The sequence below is a fragment of the Calonectris borealis genome, chromosome 13, assembly GCF_964195595.1.
Source record: "Calonectris borealis chromosome 13, bCalBor7.hap1.2, whole genome shotgun sequence".
Lineage (NCBI taxonomy): Eukaryota > Metazoa > Chordata > Aves > Procellariiformes > Procellariidae > Calonectris > Calonectris borealis.
Window position 1 is genome coordinate 12798109 of NC_134324.1, and position 21807 is coordinate 12819915.

Below are 21807 nucleotides of genomic sequence, written 5' to 3' on the forward strand. Positions count from 1 at the left end.
CTGTCTCCAAATTCTCCTAGTTCTGCTCAGAAGAATGAGATGGCATTCAAGACAGAGGACTCGAGAGTTACAGGGTATGTCTGAGATTCTTTCCACAAGTCTCTTTTGGAAGTATTTTTCCTTTCACTTTTTCCTTAATAAAAAAAATCAGTAGACGTAAGATGCATTTTTCTGCTTCTTGAACTTTGAAACAGATAGTGCTTGCTACTACTGGAGCTAGGATGATAAGCTCGGTACACCTGAGGTCTGATCCGGCTTGGCAGTTCCTCTTTTCAAGGACGAAAGCAAACATCCAGTTCATGGCATCTGAAGAGCAAAGTTCCATTCCAAGTTCCTTGCTTTATGGGAATGCAAAAAAGATCTAACATTAAAGTTACCTAAAATAATGACTGTTTCTGAAAATAATAAAGTGATGGATATTTGATTGCTTACATTTAAGAAAAGCAGAAAAGAAACTAATTTCTAATGGAATTAACAGCTACCAAACTTCATTAAAAAATTAAGACACTTCAGAACTAGACATAAAAATGGTACATTATTCCTTATCTGTGACATAACTTCAGAATACATCCATAGGAGTACCTGTTCAGCAGCCTGTGGCAAATGAAAAAGACAAAGAAAAACATTGCACTGGGAGTCATTAATTGAATTAATTAACCTAGTGACATTGTCATAAGGAGAATTTATCTGGCAACCAGCAGGAGCAGATCTCAAATCATTTCACCATGGCTTCTTCCACAGATTAACAGTCACACAAGCCCCTGGCAGCTGGCTGTTAACATTGCAAATTATCAGAAATTAATTAGCCAAATGCTGTGCACCCATGTGGATATTTTTGTTTTTAAGTAAAGATTATGAAGCCAATAGCTCGTCTGATGATTTATTGAGAGAAAACATCATTGTTTAAACAAATAGTTTGCAGCATAGCTTTTTAATGGGAGAAAGAAAAAAAGCAGAGGGGGACACGGGGGGACGGACGACTTACAGCAAACTGTAGTAACAAAAACCAAACACTTGTAAACAGGAATTAAAAAATCCACTCTGAAAATAGGGACATACACAAATTAATTCAGAAAGGTCTATTATTTTTTTGAGAATAAAAATAATTCCATTTGCATACCTTTCAGAATAATTAAGGTTGCTTCTTCAATCTATTAAGCTGGGATTCAACTATTCAGAAGTACTTCTGCAAGATAGCTTTCTTCATACAGATAGTAATCACTATATCACACATGAAAAACAGAATTTTAAGGAAACTGAAAGAGCAACATGAAGCTTAGCTTTATTATTTTCTGCAACCTCTTGTCAGAGTAACAGGCAATGTAACCATAGCACTTTGGAAAGACTCTTTTTGATACTACAGTGCTTCTTAGGAGTAGTCAAGGACTTGTCTAAAACAAAGTCTTAATCTCCATGTGATTTAAACAAAAGTAAAACAGATTCATTCTCACTAATGGGTTTCAACTGTCCTCTTCAAAATCTCTTTTACTTCCACCTGACAGTGTTTTATTTCTATGTTTTCTATTTAAATGGACTTGGAAAACTCAAGGAAGGAGTTTTTAAACATGCAAAACTGACACTTTACAATCAATTGGGAAGTGTAATGCATTTGTATTTAACAACCTACAATAATCCATGTTTTTGGAGGAGTGGGGTTTATAGAATGCAAGCAATAACAGATTTAGCCCAAGAATGCGCAGATTCATCTGATCACGGAGCTGCTGTGAGGGTAAAAGAGGGGCAAGGGGAAAGAGAAAAGGAGAAAAGAAAGATTAGAGTGGTGACTAACTTTCTTCGAGGATGTATGGAAACACAGAGAGTCAGACGGGATGTTGCTGACACTCAATACCAAGGCTCTGAGAAGGCGATCACAGGTTTGAAATAATAGCTTGTAAGAGACCCCAAGGGAAACATGACTGGCCAGGTTATCATTCCAGGCTAATGCAATATTCTTCCCGTTGGGAGCTGCAGGCTCACAGTCTCAGGTTTCCAGTCCCTGGGGGAAGATGAGGCTGTGAGGGTCTTTGTGAGGACAAGGCAACCCTCTGAGCTGGGAAGGGACCTCCCACAGCCCCTACGGATGCAGAACTGTCCAAACACAGCGGGGGCACTGCAAGGAGAAAGAATAGGTGATGCTCTCCCCTCTCTCAATGAAAGCAAAAATGTCCTGAAACTAAGGAGCACTGGCCCCACCTGGGCCAAGCTATCCCCACCAGGCCCCCTAATCACAGGCAGGGCATGTCACAGACTCACAACACTCATTTATGCTTGGCTGAAAATAATAACTTCTATTTATGGGAAACTGGAGGTTTCCAGTGTTTCATTCTATATGGGAACAAAGTCCACATTACAGAAACTCCTCTAAACCAGAATGCTCTGTGCCAATGCCTATCCAAAAAATAGGGATGTTCGGAGCCAATCCATTGGCAAAGCAGGCCAACTTTGCTTATTCCCTATTTGCCCAGCTAGCTGGCAGGTTACTTCCACACCAGGCATGGAGCTAGGAAATGTGCCTATGTGCAGGCAGCCGAAAAATCTTGCCTGGAAAACATGTAATGTCTAGAAACCCTAAGTTCTCAGACATCAACAACTTGCAGTGCTACTAAAGCAGTCTTAAAAGACTGTTATTTTCTAGTATATTCCCATGCTTCTGCTAGCGGATGTACAGTTACTTGTTAACACATGTACTGTTCTAATTTTAAACAGCTGCTTCTCTTCCTATGCCTGACAGGAGGCTTAGGGTATAAATACTGCAGAAGCAAAATAAAAGCCAGCTTCTTGAAAGCTGATACCTCAGCTAGGCTCAGTTTCTTGCTTCTTGTGAAGCTGCTTTATCACAGCATGAATCTTAGTGTTGCATGGCACAAAGCATCAACTCGGGACCTACAATTAAGCTCCTAAATCCACATTTATGCAACAGAAAAGCAAATAACTTGATTTTTTGAATGTTGATTTCTTATTGCCTGGCTGTAGAATCTTGATTTATACCTTTATATCTATACATTATACCTTTATGTTTTCCTACCTATAAGCTGTTACCTGCTCAACTGCACTGAGAAAGAACGAGGTGTTGGGAAAAGGCTACAAGAAATAAGATGGCTAAATAGAAAAACAGACACTAGAACCCAAGCACTTAATTATGGGATAATTTTCTTAGGACTTGAAAATTTCTACTGTAAGACTCTTCAATTTTTTATTATTGACTACTGTAAGCATTAAAATAATCAAGAGCCAACCTGCCTAAATTCTTCAGATAATTTTTACTGTTATATCTTATACTGTTTGAATTCTTATAGACCCCTTTCAAACATTTGTCTTACACGACTGTCATAATGTCAAAACTACCTAACTCTTATAAATCAGTTTTTAAATAAAGCTATCAAATATCATAAAAAAAAAAGAACACCATTGCAAAAACAAGCTGTAGCTGAACTCTTCTTAGCATAAACTTGTTGGACATTTCCAACTATGCAGCACTTCAGGAGAACTGAAAAGCACACTTAGTATAAGCATGTGTACAAGGATTTACAATATTTTTTGTGCAACAGTCTGTGTGCAGAGATGCTCAGGCAAAGAAGCAGTGGAAGAAGGCTGCATTTCATCCTGAGAATAACTTTAGAAGCCCTGTGAAAATTTTGTATATCATATCCTGAGCATGGTATCGAGCCAGAAGTAAAGAGAACAACTCTACTGTAAGAGGAGCCTTTTTCCTTAGGTCTATGAAACTCCTGGTTTTGTATTTTTCAGTATTATTATGCCAGAACTGTCTTATGTGAGTACTTTCAAGTAGAAGAAATCTTCAGCATGTATGATGTGCTGCTATATAAAGTTACACAGGTGTCTAATTTCTTTTGTGGATCTTGTCAAAAGCCCTCATGCATACCTGTGCATGTGTTTGTCCCTACATTACAAAAGCACTTGTACTTTCTGTGAAGAGTCTTGTGCCTCTTCAACTTCTCATATCCAAAGAGAAATAACGTTCCCAAAGGCTTCCACTGTGAAAAGACTGCAGGAACACTTTTTGTCTAAGTTTTATTGTGCTCAGATGACAATAGCTTGTATTTTTTCTACATCAGAAAATCTTTTCATGTATTTTCCCTCCCCCTACCCATTATAAAACATATGTTCCTCAGTGCAATGTAAAACAAAACATGGGAAAAGACAGCAGCTTTAACCAGAATTTTCAGAAAAACATGTTTTTTGTTTTCTTGCACTTTCCTGGGTGACTTGTCATGTCAAATAGTGTCAGTCACATCTGATTACGTGACTTTACGACTCCAAGACATAAAGCTACATGACTGATGCACCTCGATGCAATGCACTGCAAGATTACTCACCCTCTGGGAAACTTAAAACAATGTACTTTTCAAAAAGCTTAACCCTTAATGCTCGGAGTCAAATTCCACTAGCATGCTTCCATCTTGGTGATATGATAGAGGATGACCATTGACATAAAGGTGTAAAGAAGCAGCGTGGCTTTTCAGAAAGTGAACTGATTTAGTAAAAGGTCTGAAGAATATGCTGGTGAGTTTTTGACTTGGTATTAATGTACCAGACAGTGGCTCAATACCCCTTATAAAAATTGTTTTCAGTAAAATACTTAATTTTTACTAAATCTAGAATATTTTTCTCAAGATTCACATGGAATAAATAGGACAGATCATTGCTTTGTATCATTTATCCAGCCTTCCAGTTTGCGAAATCATGTATACAGGTCATACATCGCATCTCTTTGTTAAAGGATTATTAGCAATGGTCTTACGCATCTGCAAATATTGAGGCACTATAATTGAAACAACAGTAAGCAGTTCACAGAGTAACAATTTACAAGTTATCATGGTTTTACCATCACATTTTTTGTGCCTAAATGAGGTGTTTCAATAAAATATTAATTGGATGATGAAAAATTTGGGAGGAGGTCACATTAATTGCCACCAATGTTTATTTCGCCCTTTTATTTAAACTCAATGATAAGACAGAGGTGCTCTGAGATATGTTTTCTTTGAGGAGGAATATTTTTCATGAGATTTTGAAAGTAATTTGCTATTTATTTTATGCAGGACAAAAGAGATACAAAGCAATATACACATGGAATTATTCATCACAGATTTCTGCTTTTTTTAACAAAAGATAGTCCAGATATCTACTTAGATATACTATAACAACACAGAAATAATTGTGCTGTATTAAAGTAATACAGGTGTTTTACCTCTAGACAGTAACACATTTCAACATTAGCTATTACCATATCATAAAGTAATATTATTTTCTTGCATTACATGATGATTAGATCTCAAAAAAATCACACTGTTTGTCTGCACAATCTTAATTTTAGCTATTTTACCTATTTAAAAATAATTCACAGTAAAGAAAATGGAACAGGTTGTAATGATATTATTCTGAGAATTTCATTAGCTATGTGTGGAAATATTAAACCATGTGGTGTCCAAACAAACAAGTAAGAAATACTGCAGCAGCAACAAAGGAGGTGCATTTTGCCTTAGAGCCCATGGTGAGCCATGGACACCATCCATCTCCCACTTTGGACCTTTCTCTGAACTTTGGGAGGTTGAACCTCTCACTTGCTAAGAGCCATCTCCCCAGGAGAGTCAAACAACACAACACCTACTAAAGACAGACAGGAGCAACAAGAAAGGCATCAGCCCAAAGCTAATCAGCATCTGTTTATCTACAACATATGCTGTCAGACTAACTCAAAATGAGAAGTTTGTGTGCCAGCAGTTGATGCAAAGTGTTTGTATATCTATGATGTTTTATGGGTGACATCTTGCTTAATAAACCAGACCAATAAAAACCTAAAATTACATACATTAAATGGATTAAAAGCTGGTTAAATAATGGGTTTCCAGATGTAATTATAGATAGGAATCATGTTTAACAGCTGTTTTGAGTACAGTCCCTAAGGGTCTGTTTTCTGCTACTTAACATTGCTATGAATGACTTGGGGAAAAAAACAAATATAAAAACATTACTGAAAAAGAATACAGACTGGGGGAATGTTAACTAAAGAATACTAGATCAATCATATAAAGTAAGCCGGATGGCTTGGTAAATTATGCACAATGAGCAAATACACGTTTCAGTAGAGCCAAATATAAAATCACAAACTGGAAATGAAGTATGTAGGCCGTAATAACAGGTTGAGGAATCTATCTGGGGGACCGCCGACTTTGAAAAAAATCTGTGGGGTTGTGGATGAAAATTAGTCTCCTGCACAATAAAGTAACCAAGGGGGCCAGTGTAATCTTGGGGTATATAAGCAGCAGAATCTCAAGGAGCAGCAGGCTATATTACCTTTTTACCTGGTATTGGTATTACTGTTCCTGAAATCTGTGCACAGTTCTGCTATTTACAATTCAAAAATCATACTGGAGAATCCAAAAGTCCAGAGAAGAGGCACATGAATGAGTAAAAGGCAGGAAAACATGCTTTGTGGTGAAAGACTCCAAGTCTATTCAATCTATTTAGCTCCTTTCATAAAAGACCATCTGATTCAATCATAGCCCCTACACAGTACAAAAGGAAGAGAAATCTGACAGCTGATGCTCTTGTATTTTAGACAGAAGATGCAGTGGCTGGATTTTGAAACTTGATAAATTCACATTAACTGCAAAGTTCAGATTTCACTCCAAAGTTGAGCTGGTAGAAGAACAGAGTAAGTGCAGAGAATCTGTAATTTTTTTTCTTTACTGTGCATGGATGATTCTGTAAAGATGATATTCTAGTTGAAGCACAAGTACTGACCTTGCAGCAACAATTCATAGGGGAGTCCCACTGCTTAGGTTATTCAGGAAGTTATGTTAGATGACCACAATCATCCCTGATGACCTTCAAATCCATGACACTAGCTGAAGATTAGACCTTAAGTGTGGAAGAAAAAATAATGCTCACATTCAAGATAGCTAGCCACTAGAAACGAGTCTAAGAACCATTTTTAGTGTGCATGCTATTGAGCATGAACTCCAGTTTGTCCCTTACAGCTGTGAGTTGGCTAAAAAATCCTATGAAAAAGACTGACAGAACATTTTCACCTCTACATGAGCTGCACAAAAGGTTCAAGAACAATTGTTCCCAGTGGGAAGGGGGAAACTGGAACAAGGGAATCTTACAAACCTTGCACTATTGATTAGCTGCACTCAGCTAGGACAGTAGTAAATACTGATGGACTATTGCCTATCACTGTTAGTGAAGGTTGCCGTGTGCACTGGTGTAGAAGAGACCAGAAGCACATGACAATTCTCTGCAGAGAGGAGAAGATTTATAAACCTATTTTCTGAAAAGAAGTTTCATTCAGTTATTGAAATTCAATCCAACTTTTTACAACTGCAGAATTTATTTGGCTCTGCTAGGAGAGTGGGATTGAAAACCAGCTGCTAGTAGCTTTTACTTGCATTTATTCTGCTATTCTAACATGAGAGGTGACTGGGAGTTACTCCAGCATCATGCCATCTGTATTAGTAAAATCTGCTATAGCCTTATGATATTTGAAAGGAGACATTGACTGATTCAACTGTTCATTACTCCACTATATCACTCTCTTATTTGCTTGCATTCTTAAACTAGGAATAGGAAGACTGAGATGCTGTAAGCAGGCAGACTCCTATGCAATTGCAGCCTGAGTGCAAAAAGACACTGCATGATAAATTCTCACCTGCATCAGTCTTATCTTCTTCCCATTTCTTGTGCCCTCTCCCACTCACCTGGAACTGAACACTTCCCCTTTGTTTTATCTTATCTTGAAAACAAGGAAATACCACGAGTTACATGTCAATATGACCTCTGTGAACTAGGAAAAAGCTGTCTAATGTAATGCCTTGTGGCTCCATTAAACCAATTAAAGATGCATCTTGAGTTCTAGCAGTGTTGGGAAAAGAAAATATGCTTTAGGCTGTGAGTTTAAAAAAATGTAAAGAGAATAGAGATAAAGACTTGCTCTTCTGCTCAGAGATCCTTCATAAGATGAGCTTACATAGGAATTTCCCAAAATTAGCTTTAAACTCTGTTTTTCCATTTATTGAATATTTTCACTTTAATTTAATCCTCATGGATTAAATTGAAAATGTTAGCATTTTAGGCAAGCTAAAGGTTAACTGGGAAATAGGAAGTTATCTCTAACAAAATGGTTAGGAATTTTCTTTCCATAGTTGAGGAATCAATGAAAAAGTATGCAAGATGAAACATTTGTATTTATGGCATTTCCTTTGCCTTATCAATGTACAAATTCCTTGCCCCTTGGAAGACTGGAGACTGAGTTTTGCCTTTAGCTTTTCTCTTATACTTCCATATTAGACTATACTTTTTGACCAGAAAATGTTAAGATACATTAAATACTCTTCGAGGTCAGAGCAGATCCCTATAGGTTCGATTCATGACTGGGCTTCCCACATTGACCATACTGCAGTGTATAGCAGAGCAGATCCAATGTGGAGGAGCAAAGGCAGGATGCTGGCTCTCTCTGACATCTGAAATGGTTGTGCAATCCCTGGACTGTGCAGAAAAAATTAGGAAAGAGGTGAATGTCCTGCTCTTCTACAGTTGGTACTTACCTTTGAGTGGAATCAGCACCAAATTAATGCTGTCTGAAGCCAGGGATGGCCAAGTCTAAGGAGCACTAAGGATCCAGATGAAGTCTCTAATTTAGATCCGTATTTGCCAGGAAGGGCCCAAGTTTCCTAATGCTGTGGAGGTAAAATAGTCACTTTTCATTATAACATTAAACTAAGCAAATTCAAAAAGACCTTAAAAACATCTCAAGGTCTTTGGAGAATGGAAGAAGACAATGTTCCTGCATGAGTCTTGCCCTACTGATGTCCAGATTTGATCTGAAGACAGATGACATTACATATATGCCAACTATGTTAATACATTTTCACTGGACAAATTAATAAAGAGACCTTTTCCACACACAACTGTTGCAGCAGTATACACTATTTTGGTTGGGGATGTCATCTAGTTAAATAGATAAGCTGGTATGATCTTTAGTATGGGCACCTATATAAAGATCTGTCATACATCAGACCAGGTTTTTGCTCTTCCTATAGGGGAAAAGCTGTAGTGAATGCTTACAGTGACATGTTTGGTCCCTGACTATACCAGTGTAACAATACTGGGTTTTAGGAAAGCAGTGTAATTTCTGGGTAGCGCATCAGTGTCAGAGCAAGATTTGACAGAAAGTTACCTTTGATTACCTTCAATTTAAGTTGCCTTTGATTTCAGCCTGACTCATATAAGAAAATCATTAGCAAAAAATGTATAATATAACAGAGGTATTTACAGTTTACCTGAAAATGTTTTGTATTTTTTTAATTTCCACACCACTGGTGAAGTCAAGAAGCTGCTTCCCTGTGAGCCTGTCTGACTGCAGAGAGGATCTGTAGTCACTTCTTGGTTGCATCTGGAGATACCTGACCTTGGATGAAAAGAACTGGTGAACTTTTGACAAATGCTTTGCTGAGATGAAGTCTGAAAACCTGCCCTCAGGTGTGACAACAAGGTGCTTCTGCAGGTATCCCACAGAAACACAGATACTGCTCCATTAGATAACATTAAACTAGAATTACATTTCATCAGCTTCGTTGTCAGTCCAGGGGAAAAGTAAAACATTTACTGAATCCAGAGGGACAGCACTAGCAAATTCCCCACCTCATCCTGTCTGTGCGATGTAACTCTCTTCCAGGAGTGGGTTGTGCTGCTTCTACAGCCAAAGTGCTGCAACTGCTAGTAAGGGAAAGAAATAATTTCTCCATGAAAGACAGCTGGGGTGGAGCTCATCTGCTTGTAAATGAACACAGATCAACGTATCACAGCTACGATCACTGCTTCTGGTCCCAGACATCACTCCCAAATGGTGCCACATTAAAATGGGAGGGCCAGAGTCTTACAGACAACCAGCTATGAAGCATCTACCATCATAGCTTAGCTACTTTCTGAGTGTTAGCAGGAGCCGTCACTGTGCACTTCTGGCCTGCCTGGTTTGCATCCCATCTTAATGCTATTTACTCATGGTCCTGCTGTGAGTGTTATCAGACGTGCATGGCCTGGTGGGCAGCCACTGTGTATTGCTCTGTTCAGCTCTTGAGGTTTGACAAGGATGGATGTGGAAAGAAGTGGAACAGTAAGAAAATGCAGTGTTCTAACAACAACAAAAACAACAGAAACTCTGGTAGCAAATGACTGCTTTTTTGGCATTGCACCTAGCTCAGAGATTTTCTCTGAACAATAACAAGTCAATAAATCACAATAAGCCAGTTGGAAGAGAAGTGTTTAACTACCTAAACTACTGAGCCTTATCTGTTAGCAGATAAGTGGGAGCCAGATTAAGGAGATCACTAACATTAAAGACAGGTAGCATGGATAGGAGGAGCAAAAATAGATGTCGCATTTTCTCTTTCTCTGGATTAACACAGCAGCAAGGACATAGAAGCAACAAATTTGAGACAAACTTTTTACTAAAAGAAAAGGGTACTCAACTCAGATTCTCAATCAAACGCTCCATTCCGTACACTTTCACCAACACCTTCAAAGACCAGCTAGTTTGTACCAGATGTGTACAAAAAAATTGACATGAAAGACTACAGCCAGTGCAAAACACTGTGGGCAAGAAAAATGAGTCCATTACAGGATTTTCTGTATTTCCTCACTGTTTGAAGTTAAAATTTAACTATTTTTCATGCTACAGAGACAGCTCTGAGTAATTACTATTTCTGTCCTCTAAAACAAAACACATAGACTGCCTTTCATAAAACTGTATTTTATGAAGGATCATTGGTCTGGGAAAATATCTAAATGTTTCTATAACATCAATGGAAACAAAGCAAGACTGTAAATATTCTGTATTACAACTATCCATATATTCAAAAAATCTTCTGAAATGGGAGAATATGTATCAGCATATATTTTAATAGGAAATTTTAGGGGAACATGAAATGCATTTAGCTGCTCTGCAGAATGAGTAATTTAAACAACATTTACTCTGAAAGAAAATGCAGGTATTACCTCCTGCTTCTCCCACACACCACACATGCACAAAAGGAAATGTCTTGAGAAAATTACTTTAATATTGATATTCTTCTTGTAATAGAGTCCTTGTTACCAAGGCAGGACTCAGAGCACAGTGGAACATTACTGGGGCTGGAAGGTAAAGGCAGATTGATATTTTACTTTGTGGTATGCTTTGTAAACTGGGAGAATGGAAATGCAAACCAAAATCAGGAAATGCTATTACTGGTCATACAGAAAGGTGCCGAGCCTCTTGCATGGGAACAGTTGTGAGTGAGCGATGCTACAGGAGCTTAGCAATCCAGGGCCAGCCCCAGGGGGAGCATGAGGCATGCAGTTCTCTGACCTGCTTCTCACTTACAGCGGGCAGAGAGGAAAGGAGATGTTGGATATTCTTCTGTGGCAGCGGTGAAGCAGGACACCCCAAACACCAGGCTTTTTGCACTGGTCCGTGAGGAAGGGCAAGAGAGGAGTGAAGCATTTGTCCAGACAGGAGAAGAATAAGGTGACAGCTACAAGTCATTCTGCAATTATTATTTGAGAGTGTTGTAACTCATCTCCACTGTTTTTCCCGGGTATGTCTGTGATTGTGTTAAGTCAAAGAACTTTTCATTTGCCAGACAGAGGAGCCAGTGGCAAAAAGTTGGTAATGCCTTGCCCGACCCAAGTGAGCCTGTAGAGCAGTCCTTCCCTGTCAGTGCTGCAGAGCATTCAACGGACTCTACTTATAGTGCATATAATAACACTGAGTAACGGTTTCGTGCTCCTGGGAAAACAGCCGCCTTCACATTCCCCTTACTCATTACACACCATCTGCAATCAAGCCCCAGTCCTGCTTATTGTGGTTCAGTGATTTCAGTGGACTTTTGCAGAGGCAAAGAGAAACAGGACTTTAAGGATCAGAGCTTTACACTGTGAACTCCTGTGTTGGCCTTCTGTTGTCCTAAAATGCCTTTAGTGCACTTGAAGGTGTCAAGAAATGAGTTTCCCCTGGAAGAGGTGAATCACCAGAGGTGACAACAGAGGGGAAGTTCCACAGCTCAACAAAGCTTTGTATTAAACTGTTTGATGATCTCTCATCACAACCCACAGTGCCCAGACATATTAGGGAACACTCATAACAATCTCTCTTAGTGTGTGTTGTGGTTTAACCCGGCAGGCAGCGGAACACGACACAGCCCTGAGCTGGGGATCTCTTGTGCTAGAACAGAAATGTCAAGTGCCTCTGGTCCTGAGGGCCCAGGGTTCGATCCCCTTTATAGCTTGATGGCATCAGGGTACACTGTGCACTGGTGTCCAAAGCCTTATACTCCCGTGGGTCTGATGTGCCAGGGCATCAAATCCACACAGTCCAGTAAACCCGGTTGTACCTTTCCTCCACCTGGCTGGAGGCAGGGCCCCTCTAGTCCTGGTCATAGTATTTGTTACTCACTTCTTGTAAATAAGAATTAGAAGTCCCTTTATTAAGACCAGAAGTAGGATCAGCCCTTCTACTCTGTCTGGGGAACTGCCCACTGGAAACTGGAGCAGCAGTTTTCCTGGGAGAACCCCCTTTTGTGATTGTTTTTCCTTGCAACTCATGTACCCGTGCCTCTAGGGTCAAGGTAGATTTTCCATCCCACTTCCTCATGTCCTCTCCGTGGTCACGCAGGTAAAACCACAGGGTGGCCCGTGGTGTGCACCCACGATATCTCCTCTCTTGAGCAGAGGAACACTTACTCCTAATAGCTGAGATACTGGTCCATACAGGTGGGGAGTAAGGACATACCCTCTTTGAATTGCTGGAACTCCCAGGACAGTTTCTCCACAGCTGAGATGCAGGCCCGTAGGGAGGAAGAGAGATTTTCTTTGTATTGCCGGAGTTGGCCAGCCAGTTCATCCACCATCTGTTCCTCTCCGTCTTTCCAGGTCATTACTGCCAATGAGTTTGCATGTGATGCTGGTGCGCTCCGTACAAACTTCCGCCACATGGGTCGGGTGCATTTGACTTCATCTGGGTCTTTGGGGAACTGCTCGTTGTTCAGGTCATCATAAATCACTTCCAGCACGGCTAATTCCCTCAGGTACTGGATACCTCTCTCCATGGTGGTCCACTTGCCTGGGTGGCATATAACATCTTCCTTGAAGGGATACCTTTCCTTCATGCCTGACAGGAGTCGCCTCCAGAGGCTGAGGACTTGTGCCCCTTGTCCAATCGCTTTGTCAATGCCCCCTTCCCTGGAAAGGGATCCCAGCTGCTTGGCTTCCCTACCCTCTAATTCCAGTCTACTGTCCCCATTATCCCAGCATTGGAGCAGCCAGGTGACAATATGCTCGCCTGGACGACTGAAATATTTTTGCGTATCTCGCAGCTCACTTAGAGATAGGGATCGGGTGGTCACTGCCTCGTTTATGAGTTCTCTTCCTCCTCCTCTTCTCATGATGGCCCTGCTTCAGAGTAGCGTGCTTTGTCCACTCCTTCCTCCTTCCCCTTCTTAGTAGAAGTTTCTTCCCTTACTAAACGAGCTGACTTTTGCATCCAGTATTTCTTCTTGTGTATAGGGGCGACTGATACCAGCACAGGCGGGTTCTCTGGTTCAGCTGCAGTGCCTGTCACGAGGGCTGGAGTAGCTGCAGTGCCTGTTGCAGAGGTCGAAAGAGCCATAATGCCTGTCGTTTTGTCATCAGATCCAGAGACATTCTCTTCCCCTTGAGAGTACTGAATAGTGTTGAACAGTGCTCGGTAGGCATGGGCCAGGCTCCAGCATGTTGCAGTGATTTGTGTCTCTCTGGAATTGCCAGGGTGACAGCATACTTTTTCCAATTATCTTACTAGTTTTTCAGGTTTCTGCACTTGTTCAGGGGTGAAGTTCCAAAACACTGGAGGTGCCCACCGTCCTAGGCATTTGCCCATGTTATCCCACTCACCCTGCCACTCAGAACTATCCAACCTGGCGCAGATCTCTGGGTGGTATTCTTAAACAGTTGAGTAACCTTAAACAAGACCTGAAACACATCCAGGAGACATAGCAATAGGAACATGCTGGTTTGAATATCCCAAGGATTAAAAATTCTCAAGAGCTAACGTGACTAGCCTGGAGGAGAAGGGAAAGGTGAAGGAGTGGGGGAAAGTGTTCCCTCTTGTCAAACCCATAAATTGGTTCTCTGATGAGAAAAGGTGGAGTGTAATTATTAATAGTTTCTGAGAGATGGTTCCCGAAGTATGGAGGTGACAGCAATGCTGAGTACAAATACTAGATTAGTCTCATGACCAATAATTTTATCATATCATAAGCCAGTGCTACACAGTACAGCAAAATGATAACCTTAATCCAGCCCCCAGAGGTGATAAACAGCACAAGAGGGAACATGCACAGCAAGTAAGGTGTTACATAACACAACTCTGAGAACAAGCACAACAACTGTGAGAATAAATAAATCAACATTGTGACCAGCGACTATTAATTTAATAATGAATGCTTATAACAAATTTGTTTTAACATGCTCTGGTCAGATCTGTTGTTATCGCAACCCTTTGACCCCACATTGGGCTCCAAAAAGGACTGTCGTGCTTTAACCTGGCAGGCAGCTAAACACCACACAGCCATTCGCTCACTCCCCCCGCAGTGGGATGGGGGAGAGAATCGGAAAAAAGGTAAAACTCATGGGTTGAGATAAAGACAATTTAATAGGACAAAAAAGGAAGGGAAAGTAATAATAATGATAAAATAATATATAAAACAAGTGATGCACAATGCAATTGCTCACCACCCACTGACCGATGCCCCGCCAGTTCCTGATCAGCAGTCCCGCTCCCCCCAGCCAACCTCCCCAGTTTTTTGTTCAGCATGACGTCATATGGTATGGAATATCCCTTTGGCCAGTTTGGGTCAGCTGTCCTGGCTCTGTTCCCTCCCACCTTCTTGTGCACCTCCAGCCTCCTCGCTGGCAGGGCAGTATGAGAAGCTGAAAAGTCCTTGACCTAGTGTAATAGTGCTCAGCAACAACTAAAACATCTGTGTGTTATCAACATTATTCTCATCCTAAGTCCAAAACACAGCACTATACCAGCTGCTAGGAAGAAAATTAATGTGTCTGGAAAGGTTTGGGGATGACTACTTGATGACACTTGTATTCTAAAGCAGTGTTTTGATGTCTGCTGCTGAGGGCTACTTTTACCATCATGGCCCTGTAAATACACACATGTAAAACATCTAAACCATCAGAAATATTTTGTTTAGAAACACTGCATTTATGTGATCCACCATCTCTTCCAGAAATCACTTCCTTGTAATCAGTACTTTCTTTGTAATGCAATTATTTATTTCAGTATTTCCTACACATAGGAACAGTCTTGCCTGTACTGCAAGTGACAAACATCCTCTAATGGTACCAGGCTCCCTAGATATTCCTGTTTCTCAGGACTCTAACAACTTGGCTGTTCAAAGATAGCCCAATAATTTATACATATTGTTCAGTTACTTAGTACTGAACATACTTTTGTTGTATGTGTAGATAGAGCATGCTTGCCTATAATTGGGTGTATTCCCTCATTATATTCCCTTCTGGGGTAGTTGTTGCTTTGAATTTAAGGAAAGGGGAGAAACATATAACCTGGGACATGTTGCTTAGAAGATTATCCCATTGACAAGCGGCACGATAGTATATGCCTCCAGAATGAATACCAAGTATAGCTGACAGCCATATCATTCAATAGGTCATGAATTTTAATGAGTCTAGAGTTTGTGGCTAGTCTTAAAAGTGTTCAGTACAACTATACCAATGTTTCCTTTGCTTATAAATTCTTGGCGTTTATTTCACCAGGGAAAAAAGATACTTAAACAGTATCTTTTTGGTCAAGACTTCATTTTGTCCCATTACTACTTGCTGCCTGTGCAATTAATTCAACTAAATCTTTTAGGAACATTTTAATGTACAGCTATGAGGAGAAGCAAATACCCTTCCTGTATTTCATAACATAGTTTAACAGGATCCTTTCTGGCTCATCCCGTGCAAAACTCTTACTGAAATCATAGGGAAAGGAATGCAAGATAGGGCTCTTAGAGCCTTTTATTGTTCAAAAAAGATCTCTGAAGCAAATACAATGTGAAGTTCCAGTAAGTGATAAACTTCCTCTTTGGCTGATGTCATTCAGCCTTTTTCTTCTTGTTGCTTAGTCAGGATTCTCTAACTGCAGATCTTAAGTGTCTCACCTAACATTTTCACAGATGTGGTTATTCATAAGGACACTATTCATAATGACCAGTTTCAACCAGAGTACGGAGATGTCAGGAAATCATACAATACAATCACTGTGTTTTGAGAAGCCTCTGATTTTCTGTGGGAAACCTGCAAATTCCTAGAAGGGCAGTTATTTTGTGAGGTTAACTTTTATCACATTTTGAGAGCAAAAATCTGCCTTGATCCATTATTCTGAAATAATTAATTAGGACAATAGTTGCTTATACCTAGAGTCTTAAGTCCAAACATGAGTAAATGAAACAACTTCTAAAATCACTGAATGCTCATTGCAATGAACAGGAGGATATTGGCTTCTCTGAACGTTAGAAAACTTGAGCATTTATTCATTTTCCCAGATCCAGACTTAGAGACCTGATTTTAAATGATTATATTTTGTAATATCTTGCGATATAGCTCACTGATTTAGGAATCAAACCACTCTTAAGTTGTTATACTTTCCCTGTCTTTAAAAAGATACGGCAAAATCTTTTTATTCTGTTCTAGTTCTTCTATTGCTCTCATCACAATATTAGACTGGAAATTAATGAAAAGCCTAATTTCCTACATCTATCCAGATAGAAAACACTGTAATAGTCTGAAAATACCCTGGGCAAATTAATGTCTTCATTTTGTCCTGGGTTTGGAGGGGCTTTTGACTACTGTTGATTATATTCAGTATCAAAATATAAAATTGTTTATTTTACAAAGTGTAGCCCTTGCAAGACCTACATACTGTATGCTAAGGTGCAATGTTTGTACCTGCTAGTAAGTGCTGAGGCACCTGGTTTTCGACAGACAAAACCAAGAAAGCAGCTCATGAAGCTGAGTGTCTTCACATTTGTAATTGTCATCCAAGCTGCACAGATAAGAACAACAAACCAACCCATTACACCTATGGGAATCTGGATCTGCAATTAGACCTATATAGATAAAAATATTTCCTTTCTGACAAGGTACATTATTTGAATTAGAACTTCCCAGCATGGTGTGATTCACATTGTGAACATGGTCTTGTATGGACCCAACAGCACAGATCCTGAGTCATAAATAGGATTTCTGAGAGCTAAAGTAATAGTCATAAATTCTGATCACAGCCACATAACAGCATCCTGATAACCTGGCCTAGAACAAAACATCAGCATCTCACTGAACTGGTAATCACTATACCTGGAAATGCGTGCTCATCTCTGATTTACATCTTTCATCATTTAAAATAATTAATCATCTCACTCTGTTCATGTCAAGTATTGTTTCACTTTCTTATTTTTATCACTTCTGAAAGCTATGAAGAAAACCTCCTGCCTGAGGAGGTAAAATAAACCAAAACTGGCATTCAAAAGTGAATTCTACTTCCGTTACAAGGGGCAGAGACTGTGATATCAGAGATATCACACAAGTTTATCTTGAAGATCAATTTCGCCCACAGAAAGGGAATATGTAACTTTAAAAATATTTTTACCTTTAAAAAAAAATCCACTAATCTAGGGAAAATATTTTTGTTAACATTTACAAATGCAGCTTGCTTGCATTTACATTTTACTTGTAATGAATCACTAAAAGGATTAAGAAGGCAGTCAATCAACTAAAAGGAAAAGCAAAGTTTATGCAGACTATTTTTAGATTTGCAAGCCCCATCACGAGGAGGCTCCCAGCTCTCGGAACAGCTAGAAAGTGCCGTGGTTTTGCAAATAAGCCGTGGTCTAGATATATTTTCAGGATGACTATTTCTCTCCAGCTTTGTAGAGAAAATCAATATCTTGTTTTCAGATGTGTAAATGTAGTCGTCTCTCTAAAGTGCCCCGGTCAGTTTACCACACGTTCAGCAGCTGCTTCTTTCCAGGCTATCCCACGATTCCCAGCCTATGAGGATTGACAAGGCAATGATAAACTAATGTGCCCCCTCAGCTCTCTGCGCAGCCCATTGTTCCGGCAGCTGAGACCCTCTGCTTCTATTTGCTTTCTCCCACATACATTATTCAACAGCCCAGGAAAAGGCCAAGAACCTCTTTCATTCAGGAATTCTGTATTAAAATAATCAATTTCAAACTGAAGCGGGGAAAGGAGGCTTGCTACAGGCGAGGCCTATTAATAAGCCACCAGTCTCTGCCATTTGCATTGGAATCATGCTATCATGAGGTAATATATTATTATATTTCTTATCCATAAAAGGAAGAAGAAACCTAAGAATACTTTCCCCTCTTTCTCAACAAAAACATTAATTATAGCAATACCTTCCTGATGTCATATTTTGGCACTATTTCCAATGTAAGCACCTAATTTATGAGAGTTATATAATAGCCTACATAGGTTAAAACTTGATTTAGAAAGTCTTAGGGAGGGAAGAAGATTTATAGTTCCACAACAGACAGACAAGCTGGATGTTACAAGTAACTTAAAACACTTTTTCTGAATGTTTCAAGAGGATCCAAAATCCATTATTCTATGCAAATGTTTTCCTGGCATTAGAACATATTCAGTCGTGCCAAAAAGATGCCCAACACTGTTAAGTCATAAACCACATGACATTCAAGTACAGTATTTCTCCCTGCAGCGCTACCAGAAAGGGAATGCAGGAATAAAGGCAGGATAAGTCATTGCTGTTGCACGTCATGATTTTTTTCTATGGCACATTTACGGAAAATAAGACCACCACCTTCAGAAAAAGTGAAAAGTGTCACTTCTACAGCCAAAGAGCAGAATCTTGCAAAAAATCCTGCACAGAGGCATTGTTTTTTGTGGCATTAATTGGGTCTATTTATCAGGACCAGTTCTGCTCACTCAGCAGTTAAACTATCCTACTGCACTGTTGAGTTTTCAGCCTAACTTTTCCTCTCGCTTTTCTGGAATCATAGACATTTATGACAGCAGCATTTTTAATTTGTCCACTCTTGACATCTTGCAGGTCAATAATATAAAAGAAATACTGATGTCAACATTAAGAAAGGATGGAAAAACTCAGGCCCGTGACCATGGGAGTTCATGGGAGGCAACTTACTGCCTTCAAATGGTATTGACCATTGTCCCCTTCTGTATTCATGTTTTCCCTTCTTTTCTACTTAAGATATTGTGATAGATCCTTGTTATGAATGTTCCACCCACTATTTGACATTTCTGCTAACCAAGTATTGTCAGTATTGTTTAAAAATGATTGAAACCTGGTAAGACTTTGGTGAGGTAAACATTATATCTACTTTACCAGCAGCGTCATCAGGCTAGTAAGCACAGGGGTGGTGAGTGACTAACTAAAGCTCGTTGTGGACCAGCTCTGCTCAACTTCATTAAAGGGGAAAAGTTGCACTAACAGCCCTGTAGTTTCTGCCCAGTATCTTGACTGTGAAGTCAAAGTGTAAAACTTTAGATGCTGCTTTCAAAAGTCTGAACTTGCATTTCAGCAAAATAAAGGAATTTACCCCGTTCTGATAGCAGACAGAGGATTTTTTACCAGTCTTTTCTGATGTTGGCACTGAATCTACACATTTAGAGATTGCTATTCTGACAGGAAAATCCAACAAGTATTTGATGTTGGAAACACAATTTAAAGTGAAAAAGGCTAAATGTACTGGGAGTTGTGCTCATGAGTCACTTCCAAAGCTCAAAATGCCCAGTGAGTGAATAAAACATTCCAGAAAATGCCGAGTACAGCATGAAGCATCCAGCTTCAACAAGCAGATGATTTTTTGCCAGCCGATGAGCCGTGCCACGTAACTATTCAAACTTTTGTTTTGCACTCTGGAGAGTTTCATTTCATAACTCTGCAAGAGATGTGCATGAGCCTCACCTAGAGATGAGCCAGTAAAGCACTTCATTGTGTCCAGATTTTCCATGGTCTGAACATACCAAACCCTCACACTTTCACTGTGCAAAATAAACCAATCCCTCCTGCTTAGCATTTGCAGTTTTGAGGATAGGAAATCATTAATATGACAGCAGCGGTCAGCTGCTACCTGCTTGGTGGAGAGTAAGAGAGCAGAACTTTAGATCTTACACCTTTGCACAAACTATTCACTTGGCAGAGCTGAGAGCAATCCGTAAGGAGGGAGAAGAACCAAGACAGAGCAAGATAAAGGATACTCCCTTCCCCTACCGAGCCATGGTTTCAATGGGAAGGAAACTGGGGCGCACAGGCAGGAAGACTTGTGGCAGGCTGCCTGAGTCTGTGCAGCTGAAGCCTGCACCTGCTACAGGGAGACTGCTATGCTGCCGGGTCTAGTAATGCAGGCATAGTCTAGAACACTTGTACAGTGTGCCTTTACCTCTACCGCTCAAGACATGCTCATTTTTTCAAAGTCTGCCTTTAAAAGAAGGCTAATATTAAATTTTACCAGGGCCTTTCTCTGACAATACACCTTAAGATTTACAAATATCTCATCTTTACTCTAAAAGAGCCTCAAATCCTGGAAATGTCATACTTCTTTACAAAGCTCTACTTCTGAACCTAGTTACCCACCACCATTAAATCTCTAAAATTAATACAGATTATCTAAAATACAGAAGCAACCCCAAAATGTTTCTAACATAAACTAATTACATTTCCACAGCAAAGGTGGTCCACAGACCTGTATGTAGTTTCTAACAATAGCTGGTATGCAATTCTTCCATACAGAATTTGCTCTCTAGAAAACTCCCAATTTAAACCTACCATGGTAATAATATAACTGCGGGTAGGAAAAACATTAGGAAGTTAGATTGTCTTCCTTGCACAACTAACTCAGGGTTTAAAAGAGTGAGAGATTTCACAACGTGCCAAAATCTTGTGGCCACTGTACAACAAACTCTACTTTTCATTTTCTTCTAATGGAGCAATTCAAAAATGCATACTGATACAAAAAAGAATAGAGTTCAAGACTCTATGCAGGCAAACTATACAGTTCTTTTTCATAGATATGTTTACCTTTTATAAGTGTCTCACTAAACTAATGCTTTAGTAACTGTGGGCAGCTTCAGTTACTCATTATTAGATCTTTGATGTAATTCTTCTCCAGTATTCAGCATGTGAATTTATTCTTCAATTTGCACTCACTGCTTGTAGTAAGCCCAACATGTACAAAGACAAAATGCTGTCAACATTTATCTGCTGCTTTACACATGCCTGGAGCAGAGCAAAGGGAAAGTGGCAAGCATTTATATTCCTGAACTCAAAACAAGCTACATTCACTTGAGACAGTGCAGGATAAAAGACAGAGTAGCAGAGATGAAAAAGTAAACAGGAAGTGAGAGAGTAAGGAAAGGATAAGAATAAGAGACAAAAAAAGAGAAAAAAATCCAAAAACAATTCAAAAGAGAAAGAAAGATAAAATAGAATGCATGGTCAAAGAGAGAAAGAAATCAAAATCTTAAAAATAAACTCAGACCTGTAACATACTGAGTTCTCCCAGGAACAGCAGAGCTCCCCACCGCTACTAATAGGAGCCCAGTGGTAGCAAAAAGGCAGGTCTGACCACTGCCCACCTGGGTGTCTGCAAACACCACCAGTAACAGCACGCGAAGGCAGTAGTTCACACTGAGTCCAATGCAAGTCTCAGCTCCGTTCTGAACATATAAACAGGGAGTAAGAAAGGAACGATTGTC

At 39.7% G+C, this 21807-nt stretch overlaps 1 long non-coding RNA gene across 1 annotated transcript; it reads right to left on the reverse strand.

Moving 5' to 3' along the window:
* Positions 1-866: 866 nt before the first annotated feature.
* On the reverse strand, positions 867-21750 carry LOC142087510 (uncharacterized). Its single transcript, XR_012675466.1, has 3 exons — positions 21591-21750; positions 8568-8699; positions 867-6882 (listed from the first exon to the last, which is right to left on the reverse strand). It is a non-coding gene; the product is annotated as an uncharacterized LOC142087510 (long non-coding RNA).
* Positions 21751-21807: the final 57 nt, after the last annotated feature.